Here is a 24,559-nt window from a genome sequence, read left to right as displayed (position 1 = left end):
CTCTTTCTGTCTTTCTCTCCCTCTCTCGCTCTTTCTCTCTCGCTCTGTCTTTTTCTTTCTCTCTCTCTGAGTGAAATTGTGTAATGAGTTACTTTACTGTATGTTGTTGAGGATGCTGTCTCTCTGATGCTCGTTCAGTGTTGTATCTTGTGAAACAGACTGGTTTTCCTATAAGAGAAATTATGAGAAAAAATGGTTTGGAGGGTCACATTTGAATATGGTTGTTTAGGGGTTTCTGCCTGACACCAATACCCTCAAAAACCCTAGAATGGCCACAGACGTTGTTAAAGATTAAAAGACCCTGTTAGGATTGTAGTGTGTTTTAGAACCCACTTAGGGCTACTGATGGCTGTCTGGATCACTTTCAATAGTAGATGTTAGTGTTTTGAAAGTAGCACTTTATTTCATAGTGAATTTTGTTGATTTCATTATTTACACAACTTTGATATCGGCTATTTATTTTATACATTTTTATTTATGCAACATGTTAGTCATTTGAAAATTTGCTTTGACAATATCACACACCAGTGAAGTAACATGAAGAGTTCATGATCAGAGATGACTAATCTACTCTATATACAGTGCCTTGCGAAAGTATTCGGCCCCCTTGAACTTTGCGACCTTTTGCCACATTTCAGGCTTCAAACATAAAGATATAAAACTGTATTTTTTTGTGAATAATCAACAACAAGTGGGACACAATCATGAAGTGGAACGACATTTATTGGATATTTCAAACTTTTTTAACAAATCAAAAACTGAAAAATTGGGCGTGCAAAATTATTCAGCCCCCTTAAGTTAATACTTTGTAGCGCCACCTTTTGCTGCGATTACAGCTGTAAGTCGCTTGGGGTATGTCTCTATCAGTTTTGCACATCGAGAGACTGACATTTTTTCCCATTCCTCCTTGCAAAACAGCTCGAGCTCAGTGAGGTTGGATGGAGAGCATTTGTGAACAGCAGTTTTCAGTTCTTTCCACAGATTCTCGATTGGATTCAGGTCTGGACTTTGACTTGGCCATTCTAACACCTGGATATGTTTATTTTTGAACCATTCCATTGTAGATTTTGCTTTATGTTTTGGATCATTGTCTTGTTGGAAGACAAATCTCCGTCCCAGTCTCAGGTCTTTTGCAGACTCCGTCAGGTTTTCTTCCAGAATGGTCCTGTATTTGGCTCCATCCATCTTCCCATCAATTTTAACCATCTTCCCTGTCCCTGCTGAAGAAAAGCAGGCCCAAACCATGATGCTGCCACCACCATGTTTGACAGTGGGGATGGTGTGTTCAGGGTGATGAGCTGTGTTGCTTTTACGCCAAACATAACGTTTTGCATTGTTGCCAAAAAGTTCAATTTTGGTTTCATCTGACCAGAGCACCTTCTTCCACATGTTTGGTGTGTCTCCCAGGTGGCTTGTGGCAAACTTTAAACAACACTTTTACGGATATCTTTAAGAAATTGCTTTCTTCTTGCCACTCTTCCATAAAGGCCAGATTTGTGCAATATACGACTGATTGTTGTCCTATGGACAGAGTCTCCCACCTCAGCTGTAGATCTCTGCAGTTCATCCAGAGTGATCATGGGCCTCTTGGCTGCATCTCTGATCAGTCTTCTCCTTGTATGAGCTGAAAGTTTAGAGGGACGGCCAGGTCTTGGTAGATTTGCAGTGGTCTGATACTCCTTCCATTTCAATATTATCGCTTGCACAGTGCTCCTTGGGATGTTTAAAGCTTGGGAAATCTTTTTGTATCCAAATCCGGCTTTAAACTTCTTCACAACAGTATCTCGGACCTGCCTGGTGTGTTCCTTGTTCTTCATGATGATCTCTGCGCTTTTAACGGACCTCTGAGACTATCACAGTGCAGGTGCATTTATACGGAGACTTGATTACACACAGGTGGATTGTATTTATCATCATTAGTCATTTAGGTCAACATTGGATCATTCAGAGATCCTCACTGAACTTCTGGAGAGAGTTTGTTGCACTGAAAGTAAAGTGGCTGAATAATTTTGCACGTCCAATTTTTCAGTTTTTGATTTGTTAAAAAAGTTTGAAATATCCAATAAATGTCGTTCCACTTCATGATTGTGTCCCACTTGTTGTTGATTCTTCACAAAAAAATACAGTTTTATATTTTTATGTTTGAAGCCTGAAATGTAGCAAAAGGTCGCAAAGTTCAAGGGGGCCGAATACTTTCGCAAGGCACTGTATACAGTATGTTTCTCATATGTTTTTGAGAAGCACATGGGTGAGATACAGAACAACTATCTCATTGTGAACTTTTAGAATTCCAATTATGTATCCAATATGTGTTTAATCGTTGTCAAGCTACAGGAGCAACAGTCTAAAACTGCATTGGTTTGTTGAGATAGAACCTTGAATTTCTTCTTAGGTTTCAGGGGGTTGAATCTTTTAATATGTGTCACATGCAAACCCGAGTCGAAATACTTGAATGAGGTAATACGAAGCCAAATCTGAGGGATCGTATAGCTTAGGAAAATATTCAAATGTGAGGAATTAGAACTAAAAGATGGTCATTCTATTCCTTCCTTTGCTGGGTTTCCTGTTGGTGTTTTAGACTAGATCGTTTTGCATACCAGGCTGGTATTTAAAGCAGAGTGCATTGTGAATAACTGACCTTTTGTAAATGAAGGTATAGGATCACGTACCAAAAAGATTATTGAATACCTGTGGTATTCCGAAGTTGATGAGACCTGTGATTGGTTGGTTCTGCCATGATGCTGATCATCCAATCAGCACATCTTGCAGTGTATGGGTTGTCTGAACTGGAGTATTTGAGTTCTAGGGTTTATTAGGGGTTTTATGTTTGGTCTTTTTAGATTTACACTCTCCCCTCGAGAAGTAACGCAATCAGAATGGTTTATACATGATAAATGGTTGTCATTGTTTTCATAGACCACGTCACTTGTCCACTTGTATTCACAGTGCTAAGTGATAGTCAGACAAATGTTGATGTAGATATAGGTTCTGTCTAATGTATCAAATGAAGTGCTTTGTTGGTATCGATGCTTTGTTGGTATCGATGCTTTGTTGGTATCGATGCTTTGCTGATATCGATGCTTTGTTGGTATCGATGCTTTGCTGATATCGATGCTTTGTTGGTATCGATGCTTTGCTGATATCGATGTTTTGTTGATATCGATGCTTTGTTGATATCGATGCTTTGTTGATATCGATGCTTTGTTGGTATCGATGCTTTGCTGATATCGATGCTTTGTTGATATCGATGCTTTGCTGATATCGATGCTTTGCTGATATCGATGCTTTGCTGATATCGATGCTTTGCTGATATCGATGCTTTGCTGATATCGATGCTTTGCTGATATCGATGCTTGGTTGATATCGATGCTTTGTTGATATCGATGCTTTGCTGATATCGATGCTTTGTTGATATCGATGCTTTGCTGATATCGATGCTTTGCTGATATCGATGCTTGGTTGATATCGATGCTTGGTTGATATCGATGCTTTGCTGATATCGATGCTTGGTTGATATCGATGCTTGGTTGATATCGATGCTTTGCTGATATCGATGCTTTGCTGAAATCGATGCTTTGTTCATATCGATGCTTCTTTCATTCTAGTTCACAAAGCCAAGTATTTTTCTGAACTTTGTATGAGGTTTAAAACAAAAAGGCAGTCTGAAATAGCCCACCACATTATGCTGTTGTGAAATGTGTTCTATTACGGTGTCTTTAAACAGGGTAGATGGCATTCTTTCACCCTTCATACTTGCTTCCTGGTGAAAGTCATCAATTTATTTATGTTCCTGGTTTCATGTCTTATAAATATGATTGACCTGTCCTTAAGGTATTAATTATCATGATGACTGAATGATGACTGCTGTCTTCTGTCAAAATACTGAGCTAAATGTAATTTCCTGTTTTTAATTTAATTTATCTGATCGCCTCTCTCTCTGTCTCTCTCTGTCTCTCTCTCTCTCTCTCTCTCTCTCTCTCTCTCTCTCTCTCCAAGTGTCTTTGGGCACTGTTAGAAGGCCTAACTCTTTGTATGATTGAGAGGTTTGTAAAGCAAGTGTTTCTGAGGCAACAATGCACTGCAAGTGTTTCGTGACTGAGACAGGGGAAAATGTTGATCAGATGGTTTTCCACGGTTAAAGAGAAGCCATACAGTTGAAGTCGGAAGTTTACATACACTTAGGTTGGAGTCATTAAAACGTGTTTTTCAACCACTCCACAAATTTCTTGTTAACAAACTATATTTTTGGCAAGTCGGTTAAGACATCTACTTTGTGCATGACACAAGTAATTTTTCCAACAATTGTTTACAAACAGATTATTTCACTTATAATTTACACAAATCACTATTCCAGTGGGCCAGAAGTTTACATGCACTAAGTTGACTGTGCTTTTAAACAGCTTGGAAAATTCTAGAAAATGATGTCATGGCTTTAGAAGCTTGTGATAGGCTAATTGACATCATTTGAGTCAATTGGAGGTGTACCTGTGAATGTATTTCAAGGCCTACCTTCAAACTCAGTGCCTCTTTGCTTGACATCTTGGGGAAATCAAAAGAAATCAGCCAAAACTTCAGGAAAAAAAATTGTAGACCTCCACAAGTCTGGTTCATCCTTGGGAGCAATTTTCAAACTCCTGAAGGTACCACGTTCATCTGTACAAACAATAGTACACAAGTATAAACACCATGGGACCACGCAGCCGTCATGCAGCTCAGGAAGGACATGCGTTCTGTCTCATAGAGATTAATGTACTTTGGTGTCACACTCATGCTGGAGGAAACAGGTACAAAAGTATCTATATCCACAGTAAAATGAGTCCTATATCGATATAACCTGAAAGGCCGCTCAGCAAGGAAGAAGCCACTGCTCCAAAACCGCCATAAAAAAGCCAGACACCGGTTTGCAACTGCACATGGGGACAAAGATTTTTGGGAGAAATGTCCTCTGGTCTGATGAATCAAAAATAGAACTGTTTGGCCATAATGGCCATCGTTATGTTTGGTGGAAAAGGGGGAGGCTTGCAAGCCGAAGAATACCATCCCAACCGTAAAGTACGGGGGTGGCAGCATCATGTTGTGGGGGTGCTTTGCTGCAGGAGGGACTGGTGCACTTCACAAAATAGATGGCATCATGAGGCTGGAAAATTATGTGGATATATCGAAGCAACATCTCAAGACATCAGTCAGGAAGTAAAAGCTTGATCGCAAATGGGTCTTCCCAATGGACAATGACCCCAAGCATATTTCCAAAGTTGTGGCTTAAGGACAACAAAGTCAAGTTATTAAGAGTTGCCATCACAAAGCCCTGACCTCAATCCTATAGAAAATGTGTGGGCAGAACTGAAAAAGCGTGTGCGAGCAAGGAGGCCTAGAACCTGACTCAGTTACACCAGCTCTGTCAGGAGGAATGGGCCAAAATTCACCCAACTTATTGTGGGAAGGTTACCTGAAACGTTTGACCCAAGTTAAACAATTTAAAGGCAATGCTACCAAATACTAAATGAGTGTTTGTAAACTTCTGACCCACTGGGAATGTGATGAAAGAAATCAAATCTGAAATAAATCATTCTCTCTGCTATTATTCTCACATTTCACATTCTTAAAATAAAGTGTTGATCCTAACTGACCTAAAACAGGGAATTTTTTACTAGGATTAAATGTCAGGAAAAACGGAGTTTAAATATATCTGGCTAAGGTGTATGTAAACTTCCGACTTCAACTGTATATAGCAGTTTGTTTTCTCATCACATGCAATCGATAGATGCCCATCACCATTTGTATCTGTCCTGTACCTATTGGCTACCACAACTCTTATTTTTGGTCAAACTTGTGCAGGTGATGACTGCATGGTGTAAAACTCAAATATCAGATGTCACGATGTTGTTGCTTTTTTAAAGATGACACTGAACAAGTATATTGTTAGCAAACAATAGCCCAAGGCTACTTATTTACATAGGCCTACATAATAATATTGGACCTAGACTGAACCCTTTGTTTCAGACAGAATAAAAAACGGAATATTGTTTTAATCAATATGTATTTTTTTCTTGGGAAATGGTGTAATTTTCATATTCAAACATGTGCGGGGGAGAGTTGAGTCATGACATTAGCCCACGCAAGCTTACACATCCACTTATCCTCGAGAGGCGGACAAAAACTTCACCTGCCCTTCAGCTCCGCCCTCGGGTTGGCTCTCCCGCCTCTTACCCGGTCCCACTGCGCCCGCTGCGCTGCCAACCACCGGGTAGAGTCAACATGGTTCATCCACCGAAGCTGTAGGCGACGATAAAGACACCTCTCCGTTTTCAACTGAATCCAGAACAGACACTGCCAAAAGTAAGTCAATTGCGCAGTTACACGGTGTTGCATTGGCTCACGTGGGAGGAAGCGCAATAAGTGATTGATAGAGAACAGGCTACAGTTTATATATAGGCACTATTGTCAGTATTACAGAAAACTGTAAAAACCATCGTCGGATATGGAAATGTTTACAGAAGTGTTCAATTGTGAGGAACCAGAAGCAGCGGTGTAGACCATGTCAAATATTGAACGTTCCTGCTCTGCGCAAATCTTATCAACGACTGCTACATTCATTGTAGTCCATAGTCGTGAACTGTTATCCACCCAGCAGACAGCTGTTGGAGACATGTTTAACCATGGAACAAAGGCCATTGTAATTTGGCCCATTGACATAGTGTGAGAAACATTCATGCCCAATAGTTTACAATTCTTGAGCCATAGGAGAAACTACGGACATATGTGTGTCTGTACTCTCAGCTATGGACTACTGGCAGAACGGAGAGATGGAAATGTTTATTTAGTGTCACTCACTGCCCATAAATGTGATCCAAACCACAACACAAAACTTGATTATTCAGCAAGTATGAGACAGAATAATGCATTTAGTATACCATATTGTGTTTTTAGTATAGTTAGCCTACAATTTGAATCAGTTTAGTTTTTTTCTAGTGGTCTGGAAACCACCCAACCAGACACCCAGACCCCTCCCTCTCTCTCAGTTCATGTTCAGTAATGACAGTTGCAGTGGCACATGGCCTCTCTCTGTGTGTCCTGCCTGCCCAGGGATCCACTGCTGACCCCTGTCTCAATCTGTCGCCCATGGCCAAGCCATGGCCACACAGCTTTCAGGAAGCAGAAAGGCACAGCCAACAGAAATATATTGCCTTTTGACAGTTTCTATAAGTGTATTTATTTGTAAGGTCTTGAGTATTGCTCTCACTCAACATATAGCTGTCACTCATGTAAATGTACAGCTGATACAGTATATAGCTCTGAAATCATACGCTACCAATATTTGTGTTTGTGTTCGGTCATTAAAGATATTTGATATGAAACTAAATCTAACCAAGGACTGCTGAAGCATCTGCACTCACTAGATTAGAGGGTACTCTTGGTGAGCTTTGTCCAGACAGCTGCTAGGCTTCTCCGCTTGGTCCCATACACACCAACTGCTGCCACACAACTAAAACAAGCTGAAAACCGACTACTCCCAGACTAGTCTGATGTTATGTGTGTGGGAAGAGTAGGGGGGGGGGAGGTGTTGGCATCCCCAATGCCACCCCCCATTTACTTGAAGAACAGAGCAGATGCAAAGTGTGGTAACAGAATGACGGTTTGTGCTGTTTGTGCCGTCATTCTGTTACCAAACTTTGCATTGTAAATATGTGGAAATGGTTCAAATGAGTCCCTGTGCATAGAGTTGTATAGTTTGTTTAACATGGCAATCATTGGTTTTTGTTTAACATACAATTTAAAGTTAAAAAAAACGGAGTGTCGGCATCAGACGTCTGGGTTATTAGTTTATGGTAAAGGAGAAGCACGTTTCAGTTTCACATTTTATTGCCACATGCACAAGTACGGTGAAATAATTAACTTGCAAGCTCTACCCAACAGTGCAGTAATCAATATCAAAATAGGGAAGGGGGGTACCTAGTAAATTGTATAATTGAATGCAGTCAACTGAAATGTGTCTTCTGCATTTAACCCATACCCTCTGAATCAGAGAGGTGCAGGTGGCTGTCTTAATCAACATCCTCGTCATTGGGGCCTGGGGAGCAGTTGTTGTTGGGGGTTAACTGCCTTGCTCAGGGGTAGAATGACAGATTTTGTCCTTGTCTGCTTGGGGATTCGATCCAGAAACCTTTCAGTTACTGGCCTATCTAATAAAAAGAATACATAATAAAAGAAAACACAATACATTTTGTGTACAATGCAGGAATACTGGAGTAATATGAGACAGATATATACATGTAGGCGAGGGATTAGGACAGTGACTTGTATCAGGATAAATAACTATAAACAATCTGTGAAGACAGGCTACTCCTAATGCTAATACTATGAATAGATTAGATAACAGAATATGTTTTTTTAAATTATTGTTTTACGACTCAAGAGTTTATCTGATAAGAACACATGTCATAATTAGACATTGGTGATCTAATATAATATACCACCACCTTCTGAGTGGGCCTAATCTGAGTCTTGACAAGTACAGTAGATGTGTTGAACATGTTTTTTTGTTGTTTCAGCAAAGCAGTAAATAAGTGGAAGCTCTGGTTTCAAATCAAGATACTAAAGATACCGAAATGTATTAAAAATATATAAATGTTTTTTTGTTTTTGTTTAAAAAGTATCTTCTTTGGAGAAGGCATTGTGTTTTTCAAGAGACTGTCTGGATGTAACGAACAACAGAATGAACTAAATGACATAACAGTAACATTGTAGTTACTGTTATCAACCGTAACTACAATGTGGATCCAAGGCTTGTTCACTGTCCGGCTCTTCCCTATGGAGAGAGGGAAGGAGACAGATGGAGAGATGTATAGACGGAGTGAGAGAGTGATGGAGGGTGGTGTGGGGTAAGATGACCAGAGAGATGGCAAAGGTGGAGAGGGAAAGATTAGTTTTCAGTCTTCTCAGTTTTTAACCCCCCGTTGAAACCCCCTCCAAACAAACCTACTGTAATAAATAAAATTAAATCTTATTTGTCACATGCGCCGAATACAACAGGTGTAGACCTTGCAGTGAAATGCTTACTTACCGGTACCGAGTCAATGTGCAGGGGTACAGGTTAGTCGAGGTAATTTGTACACGTAGGTAGGGGTAAAGTGACTATGCAAAGATACATGCATTAATACTAAAAGAAAGCTACATATCATATAAACTATTATATAAAATAGCTGCTCACTTACAGTAGTTTGTGAGCATTTTCTTCACTTTAAGACTCAATGGAATCTTGCCAAAGAGAATCAAGTTGGATGACCAGATGGAAACAGTTTTGTTCAGAAGGCGTTTAGATAAACAGCGTAGCGGTTAGAGCATTGGACTAGTAACCGAAAGTAGGAACCGAAGTAACCGAAAGGTTGCAAGATTGAATCCCTGAGCTGACAAGGTAAAAAATATGTCGTTCTGCCCCTGAACAAGGCAGTTAAGTTAACCCACTGTTCCTAGACCAGTTAACCCACTGTTCCTAGACCAGTTGACCCACTGTTCCTAGGCCATCAATGAAAATAAGAATTTGTTCTTAACCAACTTGCCTGGTTAAATAAAGACAAAAGGAGGTAACCTTAGTGAAACAGAACATAACGTTACATGATTATGTCGTATGATAATTATCGAGGGTCAGGAAGAACCCATATCTTGTTCACATCAGGGCTTTGAGGTGTAGGATCTTAATGAAGCCATGTAAAACGGCTCAGCCCTGAGGCTGCAGTGCACATCCGTCACAGGTGTCATGCCATTGTCATGCCGCCTACCTACCGGTTTGTGTCATTGACAAGATGAGGACAGGATGTCATTGTGTGTAGAGAGAGATTGATGGACTACCCCTACTCAGGCTTCCCCCCCATACTTAAACACAGTTACCTCAGGAAATCTGCCTCCCTGTGGGGTCTCGAGAAATCCCCAGTCGAATTAAATGCATATTAAATGCATACAACATTTCCACATTATTCTCATTTGACTGGTAGTTTTCCAACCCATGATGTCAAAATAAATAATCCCCATAGATGTGTCATTGTTGACAAAAGGGAGTGGATGAAGGGAGGTGATGGTCCCTGTCCAGGGGTGAATTTATGGCTCAAAGACAAACAGGTTGTTACAATGACTGATAAGAGTGGCTTACGACCGTTGGCACATGTCCCATTGTGTCCTACCTGAGGAAAACGTGTAGGAACTCATGAGGTTATCTTTAGTCAACATTTTAAGCAAGATAGGGTAAAGCAGAAAGAGAAGTGGGAGAGATTTGTCTGAAAACGAGAGTATTGAATAAGAAAGTGCCAAAGCTTTATTTAATTTTTTGCACTACTAAACTCTCATGGATCTGCCTTTCAGAGTGGGAGTGGGCTCTCTCTGGTTAGTCTCCAAGATGGTGAATCACACGTGTTGTGGAAAGACCTAATGGCCATAAACAGAACACCCAAATCTTAATTTCCAATCCTGTCCCAAATGTGTTGATCTTAATGTTGGCACCTGTGACCAAAAGCTGTTTTGTCCTGGCAAAAGATGAATGCCTAAGCAAATGGTTCATCATTGGACTGTTGAGTTAAGCGTAGCTCCAACAACTCTGACCCAGGAGAGACCTACGCAGGGCGTTGTCTGATTGAATCTCCGCCATGGCACTGCCCAATAAAATGCCCAGGTTGCAGCCCCATCACCATCAATGGCTTTGCACTCAGGTGACACAGGAGAGAAGGGATTACAATCCTCAACCTACCTGGATAAAACGTCCAGACATCTCTATTCAATTACCTTGGCCCTGGGCCCAGGTGGGACAGGTGAAGAAATGTCATTTAATCTTAATCGGACAAGGGTATTCCGGGATAGAATCCAATCTCTCATCATCTCTACAGATTAGATCTCAGAGGAGCAAGGTCGATGAAGGTAGAGGCAGACTGACTGGGGCAATGGCCCAATAGCCTGCTCTTCTGTGTCACTGAAGGTTTGAACGGTCCAATTATACAGCCTATTAAACCAGAGAGAGAGAGACTCTACCCAACTGAATAGTTCCTCTTCGAAACTGAAGGTGCTGAGTGAGTCAATGCACATGAAAAGTTTATATTTTGGTGTGACTGGGTGAGTCAATATTTCGGTGTGACTGGTCAGTTTTACAGAAGTACTTAAGTTGATCTACTGACACTTAAAATTAAACGTTGGCCTGTTACCGCCAGTGCTCTAAAACTGACTTTATTCCGAACAATGAAAATCCTATTTTTCATCCAAATTGGATGATATTTGGATGAAACCACGTCATAGTAGGTTGACCCAAGTATGAAAAATGACTGTAGTTGGTACATTAACAAAGTTAGACATAAAGTTACCCCCTCAGCATGTCAAACACTTGGATTCAGGAGGCAGGCATTACGTCTGGCTTTATTCAACGGTACGTTAAGGCAGAAATGTTATACACCAATGGTAGCGTCTTATAATCGTATCTAATTGAAATATGTAACGCCTTAAAACCGTCATCACATGTGCTCATCATATAGCTTTGTTTACAAGCTGTAAAATAGCTCATGCAGAACGTGGCAGAACGATACTGGTAACTAACCCCTTTTCATCTGACTTCATCTGACTTTTAGTTAGCAAGCTACTTACCTACTTATCTGATATATCTCATATCTGATGTGAAGACAGACCCAACATACTGTAAGTCATAGTTATTCATTTCAAATCAATTGAGCATTTTGGGCACACAAAAATACAAAACATTGAAAAGTTTCACAATAAAGTCCACAACCAAGTAATGCATATTTCAAATGGAGTACTTCAAAACCCTCCAGAAAAAAACATTGTAGAATGAGTAGGTCACTACATCAACAAATTAATAGCATCATAACTCAGTAAATACAAATACAATGAATTCAATACCCATTTAACAAAAATGTTCCTTTTCAAAAACATTACAGGCTACGTAGACCGGCTCCTGCATCTTCTCTTCAACGAGGTCACGCTTTGACCCTTGTGAGGAAGCTGTGCGAGCTGTCCATCCCAGGACCCCTGTCTGCCCAGTTTGAGAAGGAGGAGGCTATAGCTGGCGTTGTCTCTCGCTTCAATTTTGGGGGTGACTGAAACGGATACATGGGTCTATAAGGCTGCTTTCCCGCGGGAACCGAGATCATTGCGGCGCGGTCGGCATCTTTCATGCTGTGGTTGGGAGCAGGTGGTCAGATCAGACTTTGGGATGAAAATATTTTCGTTGTCCTGACGATTATTGAGAAACGGTTGTCTTTTTATTTGTATGCGTTAGCCTAGGCCTATCTATTGTAATTAAAGCACGTCTTTGTTGCATTATTCACACACTCAGAGTTCACTGTTTCAAGTTAAGTAGCCTACCTCTCCTCCTAGTTGGGCGTGCCAGATCAAGTGTGCCTAGTATATGTGTGGTCTCAATGAAGTAGAGTAGGCTGCCTATGCTGGGGGGAGAATCACAGGGCAGTTATCTTTCCAAAGAAGTGTACTTCTTAAAAATAATTAGGCTATAGTTTACTACGTTGTTTACTACAGCTATATGCTGGGTTTCACACATTACGGCAGTGGTACATAGGTAGCTGGTAAATGGTTGGACATGAACTGTACCACACACTAGAGCTGCGCAATATGGACAAAAATCCATATTGAGATAAATTACTTGAATTGATACGATAACTATAAATAGAACGATATGTTTATAACAATGTGCTGTTTGTTTTTAATTACCCTTTAAACTACAACTATGGTTGTAACCATCAATTGTCCTATTTAACAATAACCCATATCAAACTTCACATTTCTCTAGTATAGGCTGCTTATCGTAATGAAATTATATCAGCTAAATTCCTGTGATAAGTGAGCGGTATGGTCCGTGTCCATAATACTGAGCGGTATGGCCCGTGTCCATAATAATGAGCGGTATGGTCCGTGTCCATAATAATGAGCGGTATGGCCCGTGTCCATAATAATGAGCTGTATGGTCCATGTCCATAATAATGAGCGGTATGGTCCGTGTCCATAATAATGAGCAGTATGGCTCGTGTCCATAATAATGAGCGGTATGGTCCGTGTCCATAATAATGAGCGGTATGGCCCGTGTCCATAATAATGAGCTGTATGGTCCGTGTCCATAATAATGAGCGGTATGGCCCGTGTCCATAATAATGAGCTGTAGGGTCCGTGTCCATAATAGTGAGCGGTATGGTCCATGTCCACAGTATGGCCCGTGTCCATAATAATGAGCAGTATGGCCCGTGTCCATAATAATGAGCGGTATGGTCCGTGTCCATAATAATGAGCGGTATGGCCCGTGTCCATAATAATGAGCTGTATGGTCCATGTCCATAATAATGAGCTGTATGGTCCGTGTCCATAATAATGAGCTGTATGGTCCGTGTCCATAATAATGAGCTGTATGGTCCGTGTCCATAATAATGAGCTGTATGGTCCATGTCCATAATAATGAGCTGTATGGTCCATGTCCATAATAATGAGCGGTATGGTCCGTGTCCATAATAATGAGCGGTATGGCCCGTGTCCATAATAATGAGCTGTATTGTCCGTGTCCATATTAATGAGCGGTATGGCCCGTGTCCATAATAATGAGCTGTAGGGTCCGTGTCCATAATAGTGAGCGGTATGGTCCATGTCCACAGTATGGCCCGTGTCCATAATAATGAGCAGTATGGCCCGTGTCCATAATAATGAGCGGTATGGTCCGTGTCCATAATAATGAGCGGTATGGCCCGTGTCCATAATAATGAGCTGTATGGTCCATGTCCATAATAATGAGCTGTATGGTCCGTGTCCATAATAATGAGCTGTATGGTCCGTGTCCATAATAATGAGCTGTATGGTCCGTGTCCATAATAAATGAGCTGTATGGTCCGTGTCCATAATAATGAGCTGTATGGTCCGTGTCCATAATAATGAGCTGTATGGTCCATGTCCATAATAATGAGCGATATGTTCCATGTCCATAATAAGTGAGCGGTATGGTCCATGTCCACAGTATGGCCCGTGTCCATAATAATGAGCGATATGGTCCATGTCCATAATAAGTGAGCGATATGGTCCATGTCCATAATAAGTGAGCGGTATGGCCCGTGTCCATAATAAGTGAGCGGTATGGTCCGTGTCCATAATAATGAGCAATATGGTCCATGTTCATAATAAGTGAGCGGTATGGCCCGTGTCCATAATAAGTGAGCGGTATGGTCCGTGTTCGTAATTTTCTAATTATCGTCCCAGCACTACCATAAACTTTAGATGGGTGGAGTAGTAGTCCATTTGAAAACTAAGATGGATAAGCCTGATCCTGGAAATCACTGTCAGATCAAACTGTCCAAGGTCAATAGACAGATCACCACTTAGTCTTAGAAACCTCTGTCAGTGACAGTCTGATGCGCATTAGTCTCTATTCTTTCTACATCTCGCAGTAGCTCCCATTTTTTTTATGTTAAAACTGTTAGACGGTGTGGTATTGCATACCACTTGTGGGGGCTATAGGTATATTACCCATTAGGATCACTTCTTGCAGTTTGGCAGTTTGGCTGGCTACTTTATTTAGCCAACATTTGGCTAAATAAAGTCTAGCCAACCCCAATGGAGGAGAAAGAAGCATTCGTTCCGAGCCTGAATTCCTTCTGTTGAAGGGATTTGATGCTCAGATCAAATACATCCCCTAATGGCTGCATCACTGATAGCTCAGTAGCGCTCAACCATTTGTACCAGTTGGCTTCACCTGCAGAGTGCTTTACGGACAATTTTATTTATTTTTATTTAACCTTTATTTAACCAGGTAGGGTAGTTTAGAACAAGTTCTCATTTACAACTGCGACCTGGCCAAGATAAAGCAAAGCAGTTTGACACATACAACAACACAGAGTTAATCATGGAATAAACAAACATACAGTCAATAATACAGTAGGAAAAAAGTATATATACAGTGTGTGCAAATGAGGTAAGATAAGGGAGGTAAGGCAATAAAATGGGCCATAGTGGCGAGGTAATTACGATATAGCAATTAAACACTGGAGTGATAGATGTGCAGAATATAAATGTGCAAGTAGAGATACTTGGCTGCAAAGGAGCTAAATAAATACATAAATACAGTATGGGGATGAGGTAGTTGGCTGGGCTATTTAGAGATGGGCTATGTACAGGTAAAATGAGCTGTACATTGGCTTTGGGGGTGACCAGTGAGATATACCTGCTGGAGCGCGTTCTGCGGATGGGTGCTGCTATGGTGACCAGTAAACTGAGATAAGGCGGGACTTTACCTTGCAAAGACTTGTAGATGACCTGGAGCCAGTGGGTTTGGCGACGAGTATGAAGCAAGGACCAGCCAACAAGAGCGTACAGGTCGCAGTGGTGTGTAGTATATGGGGCTTTGGTGACAAAATGAATGGCACTGTGATAGACTGCATCCAATTTGTTGAGTAGAGTGTTAGGGGCTATTTTGTAAATGACATTGCCGAAATCGAGGATCGGTAGGAAAGTCAGTTTTATGAGAGTATGTTTGGCAGCATGAGTGTAGGATGCTTTGTTTAATTTTGGATTGGAGATGCTTAATGTGGGTCTGGAAGGAGAGTTTACAGTCTAACCAGACACCTAGGTATTTGTAGTTGTACACATATTCTAAGTCAGAACGGTCCAGAGTAGTGATGCTGGATGGGCAGGCAGGTGCGGGCAGCGATCGGTTGAAGAACATGCATTTAGTTTTACTTGCATTTAAGAGCAGTTGGAGGCCACGGAAGGAGAGTTGTATGGCATTGAAGGTCATCTGGAGGTTAGTTAGCACCGTGTCCAAAGAAGGGCCAGAAGTGTTCAGAATGGTGTCGTCTGCGTAGAGGTGGATCAGAGAATCACCAGCAGCAAGAGCAAAATCATTGATGTATACAGAGAAGAGAGTCGGCCCGAGAATTGAACCCTGTAGCACCCCCATAGAGACTGCCAGAGATCCGGACAACAGGCCCTCCGATTTGACACACTGAACTATATCAGAGAAGTAGTTGGTGAACCAGGCGAGACAGTCATTTGAGAAACCAAGGCTGTTGAGTCTGCCCATAAGAATGTGGTGATTGACAGAGTCAAAAGCCTTGGCCAGGTCGATGAATACGGCTGCACAGTATTGTCTCTTATCGATTGCAGTTCTGATATCGTTTAGGACCTTGAGCGTGGCTGAGGTTCACCCATGACCAGCTCGGAAGCCAGATTGCATAGTGGAGAAGGTACGGTGGGATTCGAAATGGTCGGTGATCTGTTTGTTAACTTGGCTTTCGAAGACCCTAGAAAGGCAGGGTAGGAAGATATAGGTCTGTAGCAGTTTGGGTCTAGAGTGTCTCCCCCTTTGAAGAGGGGGATGACTGGTAGCGTTCCAATCTTTGGGGATTCCAGATGATACGAAAGAGAGGTTGAACAGGCTAGCAACAATTTCAGCGGATCATTTTAAGAAGAAAGGGTCCAGATTTTCAAGCCCGGCTGATTTGTAGGGGTCCAGGTTTTGCAGCTCTTTCAGAACATCAGCTATCTGGATTTGGGTGAAGGAGAAATAGGGGAGGCTTGGGTTAGTTCCTGTGGGTGGTGCAGGGCAGTTGACCGGGGTTGGGATAGCCAGGTGGAAAGGATTTCCAGCCATAGAAAAATGCTTATTGAAATTCTCAATTATTGTGGATTTTTCAGTGGCAACAGTGTTTCCTAGCCTCAGTGCAGTGGACAGCTGGAAGGAGGTGCTTTTATTCTCCATGGACTTTACAGTGTCTCAGAACTTTTTTGAGTTTGTGCTACAGGATGAATATTTCTGTTTGAAAAAGCTAGCCTTAGCTTTCCTAACTGCTTGTGTATATTGGTTCCTAACTTCCCTGAAAAGTTGCATATCACAGGGGCTATTTGATGCTAATGCAGTATGCCACATGATGTTTTTGTGCTGGTCAAGGGCAGTCAGGTCTGGAGCGAACAAAGGGCTATATCTGTTCCTGGTTCTACATTTTTTGAATGGGGCATGCTTATTTAAGATAGTTAGGAAAGCACTTTTAAAGAATAACCAGGCATCATCTACTGATGGAATGAGGTCAATGTCATTCCTCCCGGGCCAGGTCGATTAGAAAGGCCTGCTCGCTGAATTGTTTTAGGGAGCGTTTGACAGAGATGAGGGGTAGTCGTTTGACCGCAGACCCATTACGGATGCAGGCAATGAGGCAGTGATCGCTGAGATCTTGGTTGAAGACAGCAGAGGTGTATTTGGAGGGCAAGTTGGTTAGGATGATATCTATGAGGGTGTCCGTGTTTACGGATTTGGGGTTGTACCTGGTAGGTTCATTGATCATTTCTGTGAGATTGAGGGCATCAAGCTTAGATTGTAGGATGGCAGGGGTGTTAAGCATGTTCCATTTTAGGTCACCTAGCAGCACCAACTCTGAAGATAGATGGGGGGGAAATCATTTCACATATGGTGTCCAGGACACAGCTGGGGGCAGAGGGTGGTCTATAGCAAGCGGCAACGGTGAGAGACTATTTTGAAATGTTTGGGCACAGACCTGGATAGTATGACAGAACTCTGCAGGCTATCTCTGCAGTAGATTGCCACTCCGCCCCCTTTGGCAGTTCTATCTTGTCAGAAATTATTATAGTTAGGGATGGACATTTCAGGGTTTTTGGTGGTCTTCCTAAGCCAGGATTCAGACAGGACATCTGGGTTGGCAGTGAATTAAACAAACTTGGGGAGGAGGCTTCTAATGTTAACATGGATGAAACCATGGCTTTTACGGTTACAGAAGTCAAGAAATGAGAGCGCCTGGGGAATGGGAGTGAAGCTAGGCACTGCTGGGCCTGGATTAACGTCTACATCACCAGAGGAACCGAGGAGGAGTAGGATAAGGGTACGGCTAAAGGCTATAAGAACTGGTTGTCTAGTACGTTCGGAACAGAGGGTAAAAGGAGCAGGTTTCTGGGCACGATATAATAGATTCAAGGCATAATGTACAGACAAAGGTATGGTAGGATGTGAATACAATGGAGGTAAACCTAGGCATAGAGTGACGATGAGAGAGATATTGTCTCTAGAAACATAATTTAAACCAGGTGATGTCACCGCATGTGTGGGGGGGGGGGGACTGAAGGGTTAGCTAAGGGATATTGATCAGGGCTAGTGGCTCTACAGTGAAATAAGACAATAATCACTAACCAGAACAGCAATGGACAAGGCATATTGACATTAGGGAGAAGCATGCGTAGCCAAGTGATCATAGGGGTCCAGTGAGTAGTTAAGCTGGCTGGAGACACAGCGATTCAGACAGCTAGCGGGCCGGGGCTAGCAAGCTAGCAGAAGGGCCTTAAAGGTACATCGCGATGGAAGAAGTCTGTTGTAGCCTCCTCGTGCAGAGCCTCCTTGTGCGGTTCTGTCGGCAGACCAGCCATGATGGATTAGTAGGGTTCTGTGTAGTAAAGGTGCCTAGTCCAATAGGCAATATAGTGGCCCAAGAAGTTGGCCGATGGACCTGTTCAGCAAACAATCCGATATGCTCTAGACAGCTAGCGGGCCGCAGCTAGCAGGCTAGCAGATGGGCATTCAGGGGACGTCGCGACGGAGGGGCCTGTTGCAAAAATAACCCTCGGGCAGATTACGTTGGTAGTCCAGTCGTGATGGATTAGCAGAGCTTTGTGAAGTAAAAGGGGTCCAAAATTGGTATTGTAGCCCAAAGGAGTGGCAGATGGACCTCTTCAGAGGGAGATGGGCCTAGCATGGGCTAGCTCCAGGCTAATTGGTGCTTGCTTCAGGACAGAGACGTTAGCCAGGAGTAGCAACTTGGATTGCAGCTAGCTAGCTGCAATGATCCAGGTGAAAAGGTTCAGAGCTTGAGGTAGGAATCCAGGGTTATGGAGAGAAAATAAGTCCGGTATGCTCTGGTTCGAATCGCGTTGTGCAAACTGGCGAGAGATTTCCGAGCTAGAGGTTAGCTGATGACCGCTAGCAGTGGTTAGCTGACTACTAGCTAGTAGCTAGTTAGCTGGCTAGCTTGTGTTGGGGGAATCCGGTTCGAAAGTAAAGAAAAATACTTTTGAAAATAGCAGATCCGTACCACATTGGGTGAGGCAGGTTGCAGGAGTTTTAAAAAGACATGCGAAGAAATGTATATACAAAATATATATACACGGGGACAAGACCAGGACAAAGACGTCTGACTGCTACGCCATCTTGGATATTAGTGGACATCACAACGATACCTGAGATGGCTCAGGTGATTTTCTAGGACCATGTCCTCTCCATTCTGCTGGCTCAACGGCAAAAGCGTTTTCAATTTCCTGGCAGAGTAGGGTGATACTCCAAAACAAGGACTGTCTTTGTATCTCCCTTCTCCTGGACCTAACGGGCTGGAACCTGAGGAGTAGGGTAGGAGCGGTGGCGGGGGGGGTTAAGAAGCTGTAAGGGGATGCAGAGGGGCAGAATCAGATGGTCAATTAAACTGACCCTGGTCTCTCGCCCCTGTGTAATGACCCAGTCTAGTCTCTCTCACACCTGTATAATGACAAAGGACAGTTCTCTGGAGGAAGCGCTGTCTTGAGAAGGAGAGTAAAGGTGATGATGGTGTCGTGATGCCTTGATGTCGTGGAGCAAATGGCACAAATGTTTAAAGTTGTATTTAATCTAGACATCAGGGTACTGTAAGAGTCTACAATGATGAAATATTTTCAGTAAATTTCCCTTCTTAAACGAGCTCTATAAACTCTATTTGACAAGCTTTAATTTGGCTACTAGGCAAATGTTTGTTTTTCTTAGTATGCAGATTAGTGGTGTGTTTCCTGGATTTGGAGTGTGCAGATTAGTGGTGTGTTTCCTGGATTTGGAGTGTGCAGATTAGTGGTGTGTTTCCTGGATTCGAAGTGTGCAGATTAGTGGTGTGTTTCCTGGATTCGGAGTGTGCTGATTAGTGGTGTGTTTCCTGGATTCGGAGTGTGCAGATTAGTGGTGTGTTTCCTGGATTCTGAGTGTGCAGATTAGTGGTGTGTTTCCTGGATTCTGAGTGTGCAGATTAGTGGTGTGTTTCCTGGATTCTGAGTGTGCAGATTAGTGGTGTGTTTCCTGGATTCTGAGTGTGCAGATTAGTGGTGTGTTTCCTGGATTTGGAGTGTGCTGATTAGTGGTGTGTTTCCTGGATTCGGAGTGTGCAGATTAGTGTTGTGTGTACTGGATTTTGGTCAACTCTGGGCTGTTTGACAATCAGCTAGGCTGGGATACACATTACTCAAGTAATCCAAATCAAATCAAATCAAATCAAATTTTATTTGTCACATACACATGGTTAGCAGATGTTAATGCGAGTGTAGCGAAATGCTTGTGCTTCTAGTTCCGACAATGCAGTAATAACCAACAAGTAATCTAACTAACAATTCCAAAACTACTGTCTTGTACACAGTGTGAGGGGATAAAGAATATGTACATAAGGATATATGAATGAGTGATGGTACAGAGCAGCATAGGCAGATACAGTAGATTGTATCGAGTACAGTATATACATATGAGATGAGTATGTAAACAAAGTGGCATAGTTAAAGTGGCTAGTGATACATGTATTACATAAGGATACAGTCGATGATATAGAGTACAGTATATACGTATGCCTATGAGATGAATAATGTAGGGTAAGTAACATTATATAAGGTAGCATTGTTTAAAGTGGCTAGTGATATATTTACATCATTTCCCATCAATTCCCATTATTAAAGTGGCTGGAGTTGAGTCAGTGTCAGTGTGTTGGCAGCAGCCACTCAATGTTAGTGGTGGCTGTTTAACAGTCTGATAGCCTTGAGATAGAAGCTGTTTTTCAGTCTCTCGGTCCCAGCTTTGATGCACCTGTACTGACCTCGCCTTCTGGATGATAGCGGGGTGAACAGGCAGTGGCTCGGGTGGTTGATGTCCTTGATGATCTTTATGGCCTTCCTGTGACATCGGGTGGTGTAGGTGTCCTGGAGGGCAGGTAGTTTGCCCCCGGTGATGCGTTGTGCAGACCTCACTACCCTCTGGAGAGCCTTACGGTTGAGGGCGGAGCAGTTGCCGTACCAGGCGGTGATACAGCCCGCCAGGATGCTCTCGATTGTGCATCTGTAGAAGTTTGTGAGTGCTTTTGGTGAAAAGCCGAATTTCTTCAGCCTCCTGAGGTTGAAGAGGCGCTGCTGCGCCTTCTTCACAATGCTGTCTGTGTGAGTGGACCAATTCAGTTTGTCTGTGATGTGTATGCCGAGGAACTTAAAACTTGCTACCCTCTCCACTACTGTTCCATCGATGTGGATAGGGGGGTGTTCCCTCTGATGTTTCCTGAAGTCCACAATCATCTCCTTAGTTTTGTTGACGTTGAGTGTGAGGTTATTTTCCTGACACCACACTCCGAGGGCCCTCACCTCCTCCCTGTAGGCCGTCTCGTCGTTGTTGGTAATCAAGCCTACCACTGTTGTGTCGTCCGCAAACTTGATGATTGAGTTGGAGGCGTGCGTGGCCACGCAGTCGTGGGTGAACAGGGAGTACAGGAGAGGGCTCAGAACGCACCCTTGTGGGGCCCCAGTGTTGAGGATCAGCGGGGAGGAGATGTTGTTGCCTACCCTCACCACCTGGGGGCGGCCCGTCAGGAAGTCCAGTACCCAGTTGCACAGGGCGGGGTCGAGACCCAGGGTCTCGAGCTTGATGACGAGCTTGGAGGGTACTATGGTGTTGAATGCCGAGCTGTAGTCAATGAACAGCATTCTCACATAGGTATTCCTCTTGTCCAGATGGGTTAGGGCAGTGTGCAGTGTGGTTGAGATTGCATCGTCTGTGGACCTATTTGGGCGGTAAGCAAATTGGAGTGGGTCTAGGGTGTCAGGTAGGGTGGAGGTGATATGGTCCTTGACTAGTCTCTCAAAGCACTTTATGATGACGGAAGTGAGCGCTACGGGGCGGTAGTCGTTTAGCTCAGTTACCTTAGCTTTCTTGGGAACAGGAACAATGGTGGCCCTCTTGAAGCATGTGGGAACAGCAGACTGGTATAGGGATTGATTGAATATGTCCGTAAACACACCGGCCAGCTGGTCTGCGCATGCTCTGAGGGCGCGGCTGGGGATGCCGTCTGGGCCTGCAGCCTTGCGAGGGTTAACACGTTTAAATGTCTTACTCACCTCGGCTGCAGTGAAGGAGAGACCGCAAGTTTTCGTTGCAGGCCGTGTCAGTGGCACTGTATTGTCCTCAAAGCGGGCAAAAAAGTTATTTAGTCTGCCTGGGAGCAGGACATCCTGGTCCGTGACTGGGCTGGATTTCTTCCTGTAGTCCGTGATTGACTGTAGACCCTGCCACATGCCTCTTGTGTCTGAGCCGTTGAATTGAGATTCTACTTTGTCTCTGTACTGACGCTTAGCTTGTTTGATAGCCTTGCGGAGGGAATAGCTGCACTGTTTGTATTCGGTCATGTTACCAGACACCTTGCCCTGATTAAAAGCAGTGGTTCGCGCTTTCAGTTTCACACGAATGCTGCCATCAATCCACGGTTTCTGGTTAGGGAATGTTTTAATCGTTGCTATGGGAATGACATCTTCAACGCACGTTCTAATGAACTCGCACACCGAATCAGCGTATTCGTCAATGTTGTTGTCTGATGCAATACGAAACATGTCCCAGTCCACGTGATGGAAGCAGTCTTGGAGTGTGGAGTCAGCTTGGTCGGACCAGCGTTGGACAGACCTCAGCGTGGGAGCCTCTTGTTTTAGTTTCTGTCTGTAGGCAGGGATCAACAAAATGGAGTCGTGGTCAGCTTTTCCGAAAGGGGGGCGGGGCAAGGCCTTATATGCGTCGCGGAAGTTAGAGTAACAATGATCCAAGGTCTTTCCACCCCTGGTTGCGCAATCGATATGCTGATAAAATTTGGGGAGTCTTGTTTTCAGATTAGCCTTGTTAAAATCCCCAGCTACAATGAATGCAGCCTCCGGATAAATGGTTTCCAGTTTGCAAAGAGTCAAATAAAGTTCATTCAGAGCCAACGATGTGTCTGATTGGGGGGGGATATATACGGCTGTGATTATAATCGAAGAGAATTCTCTTGGTAGATAATGCGGTCTACATTTGATTGTGAGGAATTCTAAATCAGGTGAACAGAAGGATTTGAGTTCCTGTATGTTTCTTTCATCACACCATGTCACGTTAGTCATAAGGCATACGCCCCCGCCCCTCTTTTTACCAGAAAGATGTTTTTTCCTGTCTGCGCGATGCGTGGAGAAACCTGTTGGCTGCACCGCTTCGGATAGCGTCTCTCCAGTAAGCCACGTTTCCGTGAAGCAAAGAACGTTACAGTCTCTGATGTCCCTCTGGAATGCTACCCTTGCTCGGATTTCATCAACCTTGTTGTCAAGAGACTGGACATTGGCAAGAAGAATGCTAGGGAATGGTGCACGATGTGCCCGTCTCCGGAGTCTGACCAGAAGACCGCCTCGTTTCCCTCTTTTTCGGAGTCGTTTTTTTGGGTCGCTGCATGGGATCCACTCCGTTGTCCTGTTTGTAAGGCAGAGCACAGGATCCGCGTCGCGAAAAGCGTATTCTTGGTCGTACTGATGGTGAGTTGACGCTGATCTTATATTCAGTAGTTCTTCTCGACTGTATGTGATGAAACCTAAGATGACCTGGGGTACTAATGTAAGAAATAACACGTAAAAAAACAAAAAACTGCATAGTTTCCTAGGAACGCGAAGTGAGGCGGCCATCTCTGTCGGCGCCGGAATCCTAAAGCATGGCAGTTACTTTAGACATTTCTCCAGTTGAAAACGAAGGACAAGTTGACTGACTATTTCAGAGAAAATAATGAAATGTTAGATGGGTAATTCCACAGTGATGCTAAGACTCACTTTAAAATGTATGTCAAACAAAAATCAATGATTGCAAAGTTAAACTCTATGCGCAAGGACTACTTTTAACAATTTCCACTGAAGAACCTTTACTTGAAGAACAGTCGAGATGCAAAGTTTGGCGACAGAATGATGGCACAAACAAACCGTCATTCTGTTAGCATTGTCAGGCATCTGAAGCATGGTCAGGCATCTGAAGCATGGTCAGGCATCTGAAGCATGGTCAGGCATCTGAAACGGATGAACCTGTTTATATTGATTCCTTGCTCCTCCTCCTGAAAAGTATCTCTCTTCTCACTTCACTTTGAGGGATAAGTGAATTAAATTCACCCTCGGTCATAGTCAGATTTGCTTTATGCGTCTTCAAACCATTTCCTAATCTTTGCCCATTGAATGAGACTGCTAGACGTTTATTAGGCTAATGCAAGACAATTTATTCAAATGCAACAATGTTGCGTTTCTGTCTTCAATATCCCCATTTAGAATGTCTTTGAGAGCTACACAAATTATTCCATTGCCAATATATTCCACATAAGATGGAGTTTCTGCACTGTCGACAGCGCAACTAGAAGCTGCCATGTTTGGCTCTTGTCTAGAACGTGACATCATCTTTAACATGATGCAACCGGAATGAATCACTTAACAGTAGAAGGGTGTTTTCTTTCCCGCTCTTTTTCTGGAACGTCCTTCAGAACCAGCATGACCCAAG

General features: G+C 43.1%; 1 protein-coding gene across 1 annotated transcript in view; it reads left to right on the top strand.

The window, feature by feature from the left end:
* The first annotated feature begins 6,307 nt into the window (after positions 1–6,307).
* Positions 6,308–24,559, top strand: part of LOC139380297 (ly6/PLAUR domain-containing protein 6B-like) — a 34,291-nt gene continuing 16,039 nt past the window's right edge. Inside the window, exon 1 of the mRNA XM_071122881.1 lies at positions 6,308–6,336. The gene's annotated coding sequence lies outside the window, so the exon portion shown is untranslated. The remainder of the gene's footprint in view (positions 6,337–24,559) is intronic.

Source organism: Oncorhynchus clarkii, chromosome 22 (genome assembly GCF_045791955.1).
Source record: "Oncorhynchus clarkii lewisi isolate Uvic-CL-2024 chromosome 22, UVic_Ocla_1.0, whole genome shotgun sequence".
NCBI lineage: Eukaryota > Metazoa > Chordata > Actinopteri > Salmoniformes > Salmonidae > Oncorhynchus > Oncorhynchus clarkii.
Note: the sequence above shows the minus strand (reverse complement) of the source record. Positions and strands in the feature narration are given on the sequence as shown.